Here is a 15985-nt window from a genome sequence, read left to right on the forward strand (position 1 = left end):
TGGGGGAAACATAGAAGGTAGGCAGGTGGGGGGCATAGAAGGTAGGCAGGTGGGGGAAACATAGAAGGTAGGCAGGTGGGGGGAACATAGAAGGTAGGCGGGGGGAACATAGAAGGTAGGCAGGTGGGGGAAACATAGAAGGTAGGCAGGTGGGGGGGCATAGAAGGTAGGCAGGTGGGGGGAACATAGAAGGTAGGCAGGTGGGGGGCATAGAAGGTAGGCAGGTGGGGGGAACATAGAAGTTAGGCAGGTGGGGGGCATAGAAGGTAGGCAGGTGGGGGGCATAGAAGGTAGGCAGGTGGGGGGACATAGAAGGTAGGCAGGTGGGGGAACATAGAAGGTAGGCAGGTGGGGGGGCATAGAAGGTAGGCAGGTGGGGGGACATAGAAGGTAGGCAGGTGGGGGAACATAGAAGGTAGGCAGGTGGGGGGCATAGAAGGTAGGCAGGTGGGGGAAGCATGGGCTTGCAGACACAATTCAGTCCACAGTAGGTGTGTGCAAGACCTAACAGGACAAGCCACTCTCTGGAGTCCCCCCAGTTGGGCAGGACGCCAGCCTTATCACTGAAGAGGGGTAGCATTGGCTGCTCTCCCTGCCTGGCCATCTCCAGTTGATTCAAACTTCTGACAAGAAGTAGGCTCCAGTTCTCAAGTTCATGTAGACTTCATGACCTTGCAAATTCCAGGGCACCGGCTCTCCCTCATGCCTACTCCAGGCAGGCATATGCCAGCTCTCAGGGTTATTCCCTAGGGGAGCCTCCCTGGTTAGCTGCGGAGAGAGGAGCTGGGCACACTCCCACACACACACACTGACCTCTTCCCTCACGTCAGTGAACTCCCTTCCTGCTCCAAGAGACTGGAGGTGGGCAACGATCCCAGGCTACCTCAGCATAGCCTGAGAGCTGAGACTGCTCCCTGTTTAGAATGTTCAGATAGCCTCCACCTCACCCCGTTAGTGAGGACAGACTCCCCGGCACTAACTAGTACAAGTGAGCCAAACACACAGCAACTGCCATCAGTCACATCTCCTAAAAGCTCTGGGGAACAGAGTGAGCCGGCAACCCCCGGGACCATAGGCTGGCTGGGCAGCGGCAAGAAGGCCAGTCTCACTGGCTCCCACAGGAGGCTGTGATTGGCTGCTCTGAATGATTCCACAGACAAGGTGAGTGAGTCAAACCTAGAGACCAGGTGAGAGCAGACTCTGTGGCTGGCAGGGGAACCAGGTGGGCGGAGTCTCTACAGGGTGGGCTCCCATCTGGAGACAGCCCCAGAGCTCACCGCCACAGTTCAGAGGGCGAAATGTGCTGGATGCTCTTGACTTTGGGCTTTGGAAAAATCCCCAGACTCTGGAGAGAGCTCTATTCCCTGGTCTGCTGCCTTCTTCTCATTCTTCTTTTTAATGAGCTTCCCGAACAGCAAGAATCCGGGACTCTGTTTGGGCTTGTGAGACCTGAATCTGTTCAATTACTTCTTGGCTATAAATTGCTCCTACTGTGGCCTGGCCTGCCAGATGGGGCCTCTGTGGGCCACCCACGACTGCAATAACTCCCTCTGACTTGCCTTCTCCTTTCTTCATCTCCTCTTTCTTTTTCCCTCCCTCCCTTCCTCCCTCCTTTCCTTCCTTCCTTCCAATAGGAAAGGATACAGAGAGACACATTTACAAAAGAAGTCCACATAAAGAAAGGGGCCTAGGGGTGATGAGATGGCTCAGCAGTTAAGAGCACTTGCTGCTGCTCTTACAGAGGACCCGGTTTCCATCCCCAGCATCCACAAGGCTCACAGATGCCTGTAACTCAAATTCCAGGGTATCCAATGCCCACTTTTGACCAATGATGTCACCAGGCACACACATGGTTCACACAGGTACACGCAGATAGCATACACACAAATTAAATAAATATTTTTAAAAAAACCTTGATGATGGAGACAGCCAAATGTGGTGGCATGTGTCCTATGAGCCCAACACTCAGAAAGCTGAGGCAGGAGGATCACAAGTTTGAGCCCAACATGGGCTACAAACTGGGGCCCTACCTAACAAGAAAAATAACTTAAAAATGAAAACGGAGGCAGAGATTAGAGCAATGCTACCATGGAACAGTGGCCTTCTCAAAATCAGCGAGCATAAGGAAGGATCTTCCCCTAAAACCTTTGGTGAGCGCATGGCCCTGCCAACACTTGGCTCTCAGACCCCAGCATCTAGGGCTCTGAGAGAATAAATTCCTGTTATTACAAGGCACCCAGTTTGAGCACCTTGTAACGATGGCCGCAGGAGTCTGGAAGGATAGTCCTACTACATTAGCTCACGTGAGCGACTTGGTGGGGATAGAGGCTTCGTGGTGGGGGCTGCAGAGTCCTTGGACCCCACGCAGTTCCCAGCTCCACGATGGCCTGCACGACCTCAAGCACAGCAACGGAGCCTTATTTGCATTATCTTCCAAGCAGAGCCTGAGGGCTGTGTGAGCCAGAAGACACCTCCTCCAAAACTAGTTATCCTAAAAATTACCACCACCACCCCACCACCCCCCACCCCCCACCCCACCCCCACCCCGCACACACACCTGTTCTCAGGCGTAGGAAAGGAAGGACTGACCTGGCAGAGCCCTCGAGCCAGGGGTCAGGCTGACCTGAGACGCGTAGGAAAACTGAAGTGGCTATCAGCTGAGAGTTTCTGTGGCCCTGACAGGTTCATTGTCAAAAGGCAGGAGAGGAGCTGGGGAGCTGGCCCGGGGGAGAGGCCTATCACCGCCACCGCACAAACATGAGGACCTGGGTTCTAGCCCCCAAGCATGTACTAAGAAATCTGGCCACTGATGTCTGTAACTTCCTTACTGTGTGGGGTAGAGAGGAGGACTGGTCGGCTGCCAGCCTAGCTCTAGACCCAGTGAGAGACCTTATCCCAAGGGAATGAGGCAGAGAGCAGCCGAGAAAGACACTCAAGGTCCTCCTCTGCGGTGTAAGCCTGCATGGGTCTGGAGAAAAGACGTTGTCCAGTGTTTAATGCAGAGACGTGACCTTCGGGGAACTGGTATCTCAGGGCATAAAGGAGCCAAGGACAAGTGAGCCAGGCATTCCAGAATTGACACCACAGCTGAGGAACAGCAAGGGACAGGAGGGGGAGGTGACCCCAAGGCCAGTGATGGGTTACCCAGGGAAGCTGGAACCTCTGTGGTCTTGTCTGTCACTGCTGGACGGGGACAGGAAGAACCGGCTCCATCCAGCTGTAGTGCCCCAGCAGCGCCTCCCAAGGATGGGAGCGGGAAGAACAGAGACATGGCCTGCAGGAGTCTGTCCCTGCAGCAGAACAGAGGAGAGCGGGGGGGGGGGGGGGGGGGGGGGGGTGGGGGGGGGGGGGGTGTCCAGAGTCAGACACACGTGACTGTGAGTCATAGGACGACTAACTTGGTGCCCAGCAACCAAGAAAGACCGAAAGACCTTCCCTTGGACTGCCCTGGACCTCCAAGGATTGTGCAAACCAAAAAGAAGAATCGAACACTTGCTACAGTTAAGAAAAGGTCCACTCCTATCAAGAAAATGCACGCACACACACCCACTTTGTAAAGAAAAGCCCCAGGCAGAGGGCCTATGAGCCACAAGCTTGTTCAGGCTCCCTCTGTCCATGGAGAACACACTGTACTCACTCTCACTCCTAATACATCTACACTTTCCTGCTACTCTATGTCTCAAGTCCTTGTTCCAGACAAGAAGGACCTGGACATTGTGTCACAGATGGCCCCTGGGGCCCCCTCCAGTATCGTTCTGGTAAACACACCCAGACCCAATAACACAGGTGGGAAGGCAGAAAAAGGTGTCACCTCTGTCCCCATCTGACCCCAGGCACTGCTGTCCCTTAAGTAGTTCCAGGACCATCTGCCTCAGGACCCAGGGCCAACTGAGCTCGGACAGACACCACCTGCCTGGAAACAAAGTCACAGCCGTGGGTAAAGGCTCTGGAGGAGGACCCCAGCAACACCCTTTGGGGTAGCAGATGGTAAAGATCTTGGTTTGATGATCTGCCTCCATGGCCCCAGATGGCCCTGGTCATTTGGCAGCTCACAGGCCCCAGAATGTGGGCAGGGGGCAGGGATCTAGGCTGGGATCTGCCTGGGACACCTCTCTGTGTGCTTTTGGTTTCTAGATCAAAAGACATTCCCAGGAGGGGGAGCCCTGCTCAACACACAGCCACCCACCTGTGCCTCACCAGGAACAGAGCCATTCTCCCCCGGGACAGACAGGCTGGCAGGAGTGCCACACGCATGGGAACAGACGCTGAGGAGCACGTGGGGCCGGGCTCTGAGAAGAGATACTCCTGCCGCGCCCTGAGCCGTCTTTACAAAGACCCTCAGCCAGCCCAGCCTGCAGCGGAGGGGGAGCAGAGGACATGAGCAAGGTGTGTCCTGCCCACCTGTCTCCCTGTAGCCCTGACTCATGTCAGCCCCATGTAAAGCAGAATGTGATTTTGTTTGTGGTTCCTCCGCTGCCAGGTGGAGATGCAAATGGAAAGCTGTTGGAGAACTCGACTGCTTTACATAAGGAGGAGGAAGCCATGTGGCCACGGAACCTGTTGCTTTAGAGGCCTTTGGGAGAGGGACGACGGGAAGGAGGCTGTGACCACCTGTGCTGCATTCTCCACCAGACAGAAACCCTGGCTCAGCATCAGCATGGATCAGAGCTCTCTCTGAAGGAGATCAAGCCCAGTCTAAGTGAACATGGAGACCCTTTCTAAAAACCCAAAACAAACAAAAACTTGGTTTTGTTGTTGTTGTTGCTTTGGTTTTTTATTTTATTTATTTATTTATTTATTTATTTATTTATTTATTTATTTATTTATTTATTTATTTATTTATTTGGTTTTTTGAAACAGGGTTTCTTTGTGTATCTTTGTGCCTTTCCTGGAACTCACTTTGTAGACCAGGCTAGCCTTGAACTCACAGAGATCCACCTGCCTCTGCCTCTCGGGTGCTGGGATTAAAGGTGTGCGCCACCACTGCCTGGCAAAACTTGGTTATTTTAAGTACAAAACAAGATAAAACATTTTGGAACAGGGGCCTCTGGGTTGTCTGGACCCCACAACCTTGTGGAAGGAATCTCTGCTGGAGTAGAAGTCTGGTGCCACCTAGCTCTGCAGATTCGCAGAGGAGTCACATGACCTCTGAGATCCCAATTTCTCTAGCAGGAAAATGTCCAGCTGACTTTCAAGTCCCCTCGTCCCAGGCCTGAAGGGCACACTGCCTAGGTGGCAAGCAGTTCTTTGTGTCCCTGGCTCGGCTTCTCGGTGTCAGCTGAGACCGTGACCCTATGACCACTCTGTCTGCCCTGGGGCTGTCATCCACATGGCCAGGGCTCCCCACCTCACCTGCTTCACTGACCCCAGCACGGCAAGCCACAGACATTGAGTTCTCAGAACAGCACTTGCCACGGATCCATGCCTTCCTCCCACACACCCCGCCCGGGAGCAGCCTGCACACCGCGGCCGCCACCAGGGGGCTGCAGTTTCTGCTCCTGACTGAAAGGTAGAAATTGTCTGCTAAGTCTTGCTCTCCGCTGCGCTTTCTCCAAGACCTCTGCCATCTTGTCTCTGTTGCTTGGAGCCACACTTAGTCCAAAGGCTGAGAGGGACCCTGCACCCAGGCAGCATCAGGCGGGACCATTCGAAAAGGGTCCCCTAGGGAGAAGACAGCCCACCACCTGCAGTGACCAGAGTGGGTGGCCGGCTGTGTGGCCCCGCCCAGAGTCTCTCCACCAACCTCGCCAATGTCTAAACCTTGAAGAACGCTGGTAGGAGCCATTATTGGTCATTTCAGAATTTGTTTGGGGTCTTTTTTTTGTTCGTGTGTTTTGTCCTTGAGCTCAGGCTGCCCTGGAACTCATAGCAATCCTCCTGCCTCAGCTTCCTGAGCGCTAAAATTACAGGCCTTGAGCCACCATACCTAGCTCCATTTTAGGTTTGTGCCCAAGGTCAGCAGAAGGAAGTATTAATAAGCTCGGCTACATTAAAGCCACTCCACCCAGGGCTCAAACCGCCGCCAATCAATTCTGTAAGAGCTGCTGCCGGGTCAGGCTCCCAGGGTGCTAATTTCCTGCTCCGGAGTTTCGGTGAGTCATCTGCCTCCCTCCTCTCCACTTTAACTGTTGCTCTGAGACCGGGAGTCTGCCGAAGGGAGGTCACATGGCATCTTTATTTAGTAGCCAGTTCTCAATTGGCAGGAGGGGAAGGATAGCCAGACACTTCCTAGAAGCAAACCCCCTCAATTTCCGGAGCCCACATAAGCTAGGAAGCTCGATGGTGTCTTAAATTCCTGTAGTGTTTGCCAAGCCGCTGACGTTCAAGACTCAGGGTGCCGACCCAAGGATAAACTGGGCCTGCGATGCAAATGGCTGGGAAACAGACTTCCCTCGGGGCACCTCCGGGTAGCGCCATGTGCCGTGCGGCCGCCAGGTGGCGCTCAACACTTCAAACTGCCAACCGGGCCAGGCCAGGCTGGAGCCCTGTTAATCTCGCACAGATTAATGCCGAGGCGAAAATGCCCCCAGGTGTGAGGCAGAAGCGTGACCAAATGTCACAGAATTATCGTGGATTCATTTAGACCAAGTTCATCTGAATGTCACAGAAAGCTACATGAAAAGTGACTTCCACAGGCCACGTTTACTTGTATGTGAAATGCAGGTCCAGCTGTTGCAGGGCCTCCTTCTTCCTCACAGCCTCCCAGACCAAGGTGAGGGCTCCAGCGGAACATCACGTCTGAGAGGGTAAAGGACGGCATGGCCCCACTTCAAGAATTTACAAGCACTTCTTAGGAAGGTGTCACAGACCTATCATCTCAGCATTTGGAGGGTTGAGGCAGGAGAATCGCCATGCATTCAAGGTCAGCCAAGGCTACACAGTGAGAGCCTGTTGCAAAGCCATGCAAAGACGTTCACAGACATAAGCTGTACTTACAAATCATGAATGGTAACTCTTAGCCATGCGGGGCCTCTGGGAGCTGGATTCCTCTGCACAGACATTACCACCCCCAAGTAATTTCAGGGTTCAGCTGGGAGAAGGACTGTGAAAAACAACCAGTATCAGCCTCATTGTTGAGGCCACTGAAGACTCCCCATGCCTGCCCACCAGGTTTCTTGAGCCCTGTAGCTCGCCATGCCGGAGCCCTGCTCCCCTAACTGTTGGTGATAAAGACTCTGTCTCTGTCCCACGAGAATCCCACCTCCATCGTGTCTAAGCCAGCTCTCGATCACACGCCAGTTTATCTGTGTGCTTTGGATGGGGAGTCACCGTTATTCCTCCTAGTTTTGTTTCATGTTGCTGTAATTTAAAAAAATAATGCAAAAGCAATTTAGGGAGAAGGGGTCTGATTTCAGCTCACAGATCCAGGTTACCGGCCATCATGGTGGGGAGGTCAAGGTGCAAACAAAGCTCGAGACATCTAGTCACAACCACAGTCAGGAGAACAGGGGTAAAATGCACGCATGCCTAGCTCAGCTCGCTTCCCCCACGGATACAGTTCAGGACCTCCCGCTTAGGGAATGTTGCCACCCATGCGGGGCAGGTCTTCTCACATGAACTAATGTAATCCAGATATTCCCCCCCCCCCCAAGACATGCCTACCAACCAGCCTGCTCTAGATCATCCGTCATTAAGACATTCTTCCCAAAGGATGTGAGGCTGTGCCAAGTGGACAAAACTAACCATCAAAGTGCCTCTGTCACCCAAGCACAGGAGCAAAAGCCAAACTGGCCACCCCTTCCTCCTGTCGCCATCCTCTCCACGACACCTTCACTTTTTAGGAGTTAATAAGGGCAGTGCGGGGAAACTGTAAACCAGCGGTACAAAGGGCAAATCCACAGGCAGCACGGCGGGACGCATCCTCTCTGAGCATGCCGAGACAGCGCGTCCACGTGGGACGGGCAAGGCCAGCATGCATCTCGCTTGTTCTACTTCGAGAATCCCCTAAACGCTAAAAGTTGCCGTGCTCCTGGGCCCAAATGTGGAATTTCCCCCACAGGCTCCTGTTTGAACACTTGGTCTGTAGTATTGGTGGCGCCGTTTTAGGGGAGCTCACGGAGGGGAGCAACAGCAGAGAAAGACTGGAAACCCCCGGCCCCACCTCTGTTGTGTGATAAAATGGAGCATGGACACACGGGGGGGGGGGTAATAAGTAAACGACCCCTCAAAGGCCATAGGTCCCACTTTTTGACCTCAGGTCCAGACCTGGGTCCGGCTCTGACCCATCGCGCAGCTCACGTTCCTAAACTATCTCCTTTGCGGCTGCGCCTCACCCGTCCAGTGCGTTGTTCAGGGCCACGAGGACCCGGAACCCTCAGTCTGCAGCCCCCAACCTTAGATCTGCTCAGTGGCAGCGGGAGGCAGGGCTGGGCATGTGATGCCGAGGAGAGTGGGCGGGGCTGAACTTGGGTACAGCCCTCAAAGGTTCATCCCCTACTTTTGCCAGCTGAGGCCGCCTTTTACAAGTTCCATGGCCTCCCAAATCAGCTTCTCCAGTCAGGGAGCAAACATCTCATACACGAGCCTATGGGGGACATGTAAACCACAAGCATGCAGCGGTCACCTCTGCTACAGTCTTTCTCCACAGAGGCCCCAGCCCAAGGCCAGTACTGTTCGTGTCTTCATCTTCATCGTCTGGAATTCTCTAAGTCATGGACATTTTTCTCAGTCCCTGGGCGCCTCCCCGAGGCTGAATGTAGCTCTGTGATAAAGGGGGGCTCTGTGAATTTTGTGATGCTCCTGGGCGAGCATGCTGCTCTCATGTTTTCCCAGGCTATCCTGTCTGCAAACTCTGTGCTAGGACTCCTTTTGGTAGCCCAGTGTCTCATCCACCTTCCGCTGAGGGGCTGCTGGCCTCCTGTCCTGCTCCCGTATCCAGCCGTCATTTTGGACAGAGAGGGTACCACTTGCTCTAAGAGCTGAGGGATCTCAGGCATAGAGGCACTTGGAACTTTATGACGGTTACAGGGCTAGAGGAAGAGCAGACTGAGTGTTGGCCCAGGGTGTGATGGTCCATGCCCTGCAAAGGCTGCATCTTGGACGGTGTCCCTGGGTCCCTTTTACCTAAAGCCTCAGGTTTACCTCCTGCTCACCCGTGTCTCGGTCACTCTGTTTGTTACTCTCGAGCTTTTGGGTGGATGTGACTAAAAACCGCCGCCTGAATAAGGCTTTGAAACAAGAGCTGGGAGGAAGACTTGAGGGCACACGCCTGTGATAGAAGATCAAACCCCCAGGCCCTGCCAAAGAGCTGGGATTCAAAGAGACATAGGAGGAGCTGGGGCGGGGCCTCTCAGGAGGGGCTGGGGCGGGGCCTCTCAGGAGGGGCTGGGGCGGGGCCTCCATCCACCTTCAGCCTGAGCAGTTCGGTTTCATTCACATCTGGGTAGGATCTGTCTCCTTGCTTGGAGCATCCAAACACTGCAGGTCACAACCCAAAGACAGGGACTCTGTCCTGGAAGGTCACATTGCTCACATCAGTCCTAGGATCCTGGACCGCGGGACAGTAGATGGGATCTGTAAGGATGCCAGACTCACATTTGGACCCCATGACCGAGCAGGAATGCTGAGCCGGGACCCCATACCAGGCACAGAACAGAAGCAGCAATAGAGGCCCCTCCCACAGCCACACCCCTCCCTCCGGCCTCTCCCCCACCCTCCCCCATCCTCTCTGTCTGTGTCTCTCATCTGTTTCTGTCTCCTGTGTCTCCCTCTTCTCTTTCTCTACCTTGGCTCTGTGTCCGCCCCTCTGTCTTCTCCCTCCCATCTGTCTGCCATCTCTATCTTGATCTCTATCCAACCCTGTCTTTGTCTCAGACTTGGAGTCTCTCTAGCTCTCCATCCTGCCTCTCTTCTCCACTCGTCCTCCATGCCGGGGATCCCCTGCTCTTCTAGTCACCCTCCTACTCTCTCGGCTGTCTTCCCTTTTGGTTCTGCGGCCTTCACATACTGGCCATATCTGCTCCACTGTGGCACTTAAGATCGCCATGGCTACCCATGCCCAGAGATAAACAAAACACTGATCCCGAGGGGCCAGGCCTGTGCCAGACACACAGGCCCGTTTAGGGGCACACATATCTACCACCACAGCCCAGACACTTGGCAGCCTTGTCCCTGATGAGTCACGCTGAGATTTTTGTTACTATAAAACATGTTTTAAAGATTTATGAAAGTAATACATTCACTGCAGGAAAATTTGGAAACACAGAAAAATTATAAAAGAGACCTTGTTTAAAAAAAATTACTAAGAATCCTCATATTCATTTATCTCCCTTCAGTCTTTCATTTTCCAAGCTTTAAAACATTTAAAATAAATGTTGGCTTCGTCTGCATATAGTGTTCACTCCCCCTCCCCACCCCACCCCCTTATCTGAGCATTTCTCGTAGCCTTAAAGACTCTGTGGAATGTCTGCTTTTCCTGCACCGGTGGCACCTTTCCTTTTAGGGATCACTGATACCACAGCTGACAGTGACTGCCCTGCCATATGTTTGTTCTGGGGGTTGGGTCACTTAACCCAAGTGTGGCTTCCCTAGGGACCACCCCTTTCCGTGTTTTGCAGATGAGGACATCAGGGGTTAAGGAGATCAGATAACTTATTCATGATCATACAGCTTGTAAAGGGCAGGTCCCATTCAAACTCCAAAACATCCCTACATGCCACACACACACCCCAACACATGCATGGGTATGCCACAGATATGCCTCGGTGGTGGGCCTAGCCACTGGGCGATGTATTGAATGACGCCACCGTAAAGAGGTGGCATCTCTATCTGCCTGGATTAACTTTCCTAAATGGTGGAATGGGCTTCCTATAGTGACTTCTTTGCTAAACATCAGTGTCTGGGCTACAGTGCTGTTCCAGTATTGAAGTTACCTGCTCCCTGTGGGTTGGGACCTGGGAGAAGGGCAGCCCTTCATAGCACAGAGAACCACAGAATAATTTAGGAAACTAAAGTGTGACCAGAACCACATTGTCGACAAGACTGTACATCAAACCCCTCCAGCACAAGCCACACCTAACAAAGGAACTTTGGAATCACCCTCATTAGGACTGGCAGCATTGGAGCCGGACACAGTGGCACACAGCCCTTGTCCTTGCTACTCTGGAAGTCTCACAAGAGTGAGACTCCATCTCAGAACAAAAACGTAAAAACCATGATTGGCAGCATTTGGGCTACAAGTACGGCAGAATATAGGCTCGGCATGTGTGAAGCCCGGGGTTCCATCCTCAGCACCAAAAAGTAAATAAAAGATTGGCAGCATAACAAAGATGCCTATTAGCATTGCCATTGTGTAACAAAGAGCCAGAGATGGTGGCCAAAGTTACAGGGCAAGAAAAAGAAATCAGAGGTCTGGGAATTGAGGGCAAGGGATTTAAAAATGTCATGTGTGGACAATGTAGAAATCTACACAGAATGTGAACTCTTTATTAGAATTCACAAGAAAGTTGCTGGATATATGCAACATCAACTTATAAAATCAATAGTACTTTTCCCTCACCATAATAACCATTCATAACACTAAAGAGAATGGGGATGCCATTCCTGTGGCTGGAGAGATAGTCCAGACATTACGAGCACTTTCAGCTTTTGCAGGGAACCTGGGTTCCATTCCCACCACTCACATGAAGGCTCTCAGCCATCCTAACTCTAGTTCCAGAAGATTCTATACCCTTGTCTGGCCTTTGCAGGACACAGGCATGCACATGGTGTACATACATACACACAAGCAAAACACTCATACATATTAAAATAAAAATAGGGGCCGGCGAGGTGTCTCAGCAGTTAAGAACATCTGCTGTTCTTGCAGAAGACCCAGGTTCAGTTCCCAGCACCTACATGGTGGCTCACAGCTGTCTACAACTCCAGGTCCAGGAGAACCAATGCCCTCTTCTGACTTCTATGGGTATCAGTTACACATGTGGTACACAGACATACAGGCAAAACATGTTTTATTTATTTATATGTATTCTTAAAAATAAATAAATATTTTTAAAAGATATCATTCCTAATGGCAGCAAAAAAACTAGACAGAGCTAGCTAGTATTCTAAGAAAGATCCCATTGCCCTCTACTAAAGTGACAAGACTCTAAATGAACTGAATAATCCATGTTGTTATGTGGGGCAATTATAAAAATACCATTTCCAACTAGGCCTAGTAGCACATGTCCACAATCCTGGCACTGGAAAGCAGAAGCAGAAGAATCCAGAACTTGGTAAATTTATATATTCCAAAATTTGTAAAGATGAATGAAAGTTTCCACATGACTCCCTTGATCATTTAAAAAGAGATAGAGAAGAAGAAGAATTTTCCTCATTAAAACATCAGTGCATCTCAGGGTCTTCGTAATAAGAAGGTACATTTCTGACGCCTCGGGTCAAAACAGAGAGCTTGGACATAAGGCCAGTGCATGTCCAGGAACTTGGATTCCAACAGGAAAAGCCTCATAAGCCAGTATAGAAGGACAAAATATTTAGCAAATGGTTGCTAAGAAAACTGTGCTCTTTATGTGGGAAGAAGAGAGCTAGATCTACCACATGCACTGTGGGTTCCAGGAGAATTAGGGACCTATGTGCGAAAGATAACCATCCAGCCAATAGAAACATATAACGACACATTTGCTACATGGAAATAAATGTGGGTGAGATCCATAGACAAGACTTACAAGGCTGAAACCACGAGATAAAATCAATGTTTTCGTTTTATCACAATTAAGAATTTTCAGTTTCGCATTGGGTGTGGTGCACACATCTGTGACCCCATCGCTCATGAGGCTGAGGCAGGAGAATGAAGAGTTTAAAGCCAGTCTGTCATCTCTCACCACTGAGCAGGCGTCGACAGAACACAAAGGAAAGGCAAAGGAGGAGAGAGAAGCTGAAGGAAACAGGACACGTCACAGGAAAAGAGGTCAGGGAGACCAGGAAAAGAGGTCAGGGAGACCAGGAAAAGAGGTCAGGGAGACCAGTGCCCACAGAGCTGCTCAAACAAGCACTCCCCAAAGACTAAAACTGCATCAAAGTTCGGAATCCCATCAGAGTTGAAAACCTAGATGAGCATGCATAATAGACAGCTGTCATTCAAGGCGCCTCCAAAACTCTTTACACACACCTTCACAGTTGCCCCATCTTCTATACAATGATTTTCCCCCTCCAAAACGCAAGCTGAAATTTAGTGGACACTATGGAGGCTTGGGGAGGGGAAGGGGCTTTAGGAGACCATTGGGAGGTCTCATCACCTCATTTAGGAGGACCTCATCACCTTGCTTGCTGTAGTGATCGAATGGCTGCTCTCAGAACTGGGTTTGTCTCCAGGAAAGCAGAAGATGGGAAATGACTCAACACTTGTCCTTGCTCTGGTCCCTTTGGCACCACCCGCTTCCTCTCAGCTTTCCACCACAGTTGCAGCCGCTTGAGGCCTCAGCAGAAGCTAATCAGATGTCTGTGCCATGCTCTTTGGCTTCCTAGCCTCCAAAACCGTGAGCCTAACTAAGTACTTCTGCTCATTGCAAATCACCCAGTCTCTGGCATTATGCTTCAGCCACAGAGTCTAGACTCAGACCGGATTATGAACCGTAGTAGACTATTTTAAGGTGTGTTACTTTGTTTGTGTTGCATTTGTTTAACTCTGTGAAGCTGTGTTAGTGTGCCTGTCTAAAACACCTGATGACCTAGTAAAGAGCTGGCCAATAGCAAGGCAGGAGAAAGGATAGGCGGGGCTGGCAGGCAGAGGGAATATATAGAAGGAGAAATCTGGGAGGAAGGAGATCTAGTAGCCAGAGGAGGAGGACATCAGGGGCCAACCACCCAGCCACACAACCAGCAAGCCACAGAGTAAGAGTAAGATTTACACAAGTAAGAGAATGGGAAAAGCCCAGAGGCAAAAGGTAGACGGGATAAGTTAAGATAAGGAAAGCTGGCTAGAAACTAAGCCAAGCTAAGGCTGGGCATTCATAAGTAATAATAAGACTCTGTGTGTGATTTACTTGGGAGCTGGGTGGCAGGCCCCCCAGAAAAGAAAAAAACCCCAACAACAATGAATATTGACTTCCTAATACTGAATGGGGGGGGGGGAGCCCATTTCCAGGCCTTGTCACTACAGAAGAGACACTGGATTTTGGCTCCGCCCCATGTACACCCTCACAACGCCTAGGTTCAGACCCGAGTTCCTAGGGGGGAAAAGCACGAAGTTGCCATAGTGGATGGTAACAGACAGCCTCAGCACACCTTTGCAGCCCACGCTGTGGCAGCAGCCTACTGACTGCAGCAGAGGCTAGAGCCAGCTCTGCTGGCAGACATTTCTGGAAGCTGCAGCTTGAATCTGCTTCTTCCCAGAGTCCTGACTCTGCAATCTGCCCAGCTCCCTGAATGAATCATTTTTTTCTTTATCTTGGTTGGAAATACTCTGCAACTAACAGCCTTGATCCACACATTTGCTCCTACTGTATACCAAGAAGGATTTGTTTAGTCAGCAGCTAACTATTGGACATCTACTAGACAGACAAAATGCCTATCAACTGAGAAAAGAGTTTGTGGAGAGAGACAATAAAAAAAATAAATACAAGGCCGGGCGGTGGTGGCGCACGCCTTTAATCCCAGCACTTGGGAGGCAGAGGCAGGCGGATCTCTGTGAGTTCGAGGCCAGCCTGGACTACCAAGTGAGTTCCAGGAAAGGCGCAAAGCTACACAGAGAATCCCTGTCTCGAAAAACCAAAAAAAAAAAAAAAAAAAAAAAAAAAATGAATACAGTAAAGAAAGGAGAAACCGGTATAGACAGAGAGATAAAGGTCTAGAAACTTCCATAGGCTAGCTAAGTGGGGGTAGAGGCCAAAGGAGAAATGTTGGAGGTGAGCACATGGATTGCTCCTTCGTGTAGGTGGGTCTGGAGGTCTCTGACAAGGGGACCATGTGGGGAGAGCAGCCTCGAAGCACTGAGATCCTGAGGTAAGAGGAGCCTTGCTGTTTTCAAATAGTGAAGAGGTCCACACAGTTAGAACAGAGAGAGCCACAGCAATCTGACTCCTACCTATGTGAGAGCCCGGCACATGCGAGTATGTGTGTGTACGTGTGGGCACACGCAGGCACGCACACACCGCCACGTGTCATGGGGTAAGGCATGTGCCCTCACAAAGATGCCTTAGCCATGCAAGTAACTGAGCTCTTACGCTGGAGCCAGAATCGCCCTCCACACGGGTGAAACTGGAGGGAAGCACCCTGCCGGAGGAGAAATGAGGGCCAGCCAAGGTGGCTGGCACCAATGCTCAGAGCAGAAGCCGAGACTCGGATGGCACCCTAGAGGCCCAAGGAGCCTCTAATTCCGTGGGAGTAACTGGAAATGTCAAAAGCAGATGGAAACAGGTAGCGATAATGTTTAGGGGTGGGGGAGTAGAGTTGTAGGGAACAATGGGAGAGGGCTGGCCTAGAGGCCAAGCAGGCTCCTTTGGCAAGGGAGACTGGATGGGGAGCAACCTTGTCTCCACTGCATAGGGAAATGGAAGAATTTGTCTTTCAAAGGAACAGTGTGTCATGCACCAGGGATGTGGGAAGCTTTAGTCAACCCTCCCTTTCTTCTTTGGGGGAGGGCTGGCATGCAGGTACATCAGGGAAACTCCAAAGGGGTGAGCTGGCAGGCACTCTCGGGCATGTGCTAATTAAATGTGAGTTCTCACCTGTCCATATATGGATTTTGAAACCCATCACTAAGAGAACCTGGTCCCCCCAAGGCTTAGGATGTCCTGGCCCCACAAGATCCTTGATGTGGTTTAGTCCAGTGATGAGAACAAGGCACAGGATGTTCTTTGTTCTGCGGGCTCACATTGTCACAGTGGAGAACTTTACAGCCGGCTTCTTCACAGCATCTCTGCTGGAGAGCTAAGGGAGCAGCTACAGTTCCCCTAATGAGGGCAGGAACATTGAAATCCATTGTCCTCACTGTCAATCAAGTTGGCCAGAAAGACGGGGCACAGCTTACGTACCCCAAGAGAGCAAAGCA

General features: G+C 51.3%; 1 long non-coding RNA gene across 2 annotated transcripts; it reads left to right on the forward strand.

The window, feature by feature from the left end:
* The first annotated feature begins 808 nt into the window (after positions 1–808).
* Positions 809–4734, forward strand: LOC107399929 (uncharacterized). 2 transcript variants are annotated; one of them, XR_013049805.1, is made up of 4 exons: positions 809–1161; positions 3852–3987; positions 4135–4386; positions 4481–4734. It is a non-coding gene; the product is annotated as an uncharacterized LOC107399929 (long non-coding RNA). The 2 variants fall into 2 exon arrangements; XR_006070292.2 differs by having other exon boundaries at positions 3855–3987.
* Positions 4735–15985: the final 11251 nt, after the last annotated feature.

This window comes from Peromyscus maniculatus, chromosome 3, assembly GCF_049852395.1.
Source record: "Peromyscus maniculatus bairdii isolate BWxNUB_F1_BW_parent chromosome 3, HU_Pman_BW_mat_3.1, whole genome shotgun sequence".
Taxonomy (NCBI): Eukaryota; Metazoa; Chordata; class Mammalia; order Rodentia; family Cricetidae; genus Peromyscus; species Peromyscus maniculatus.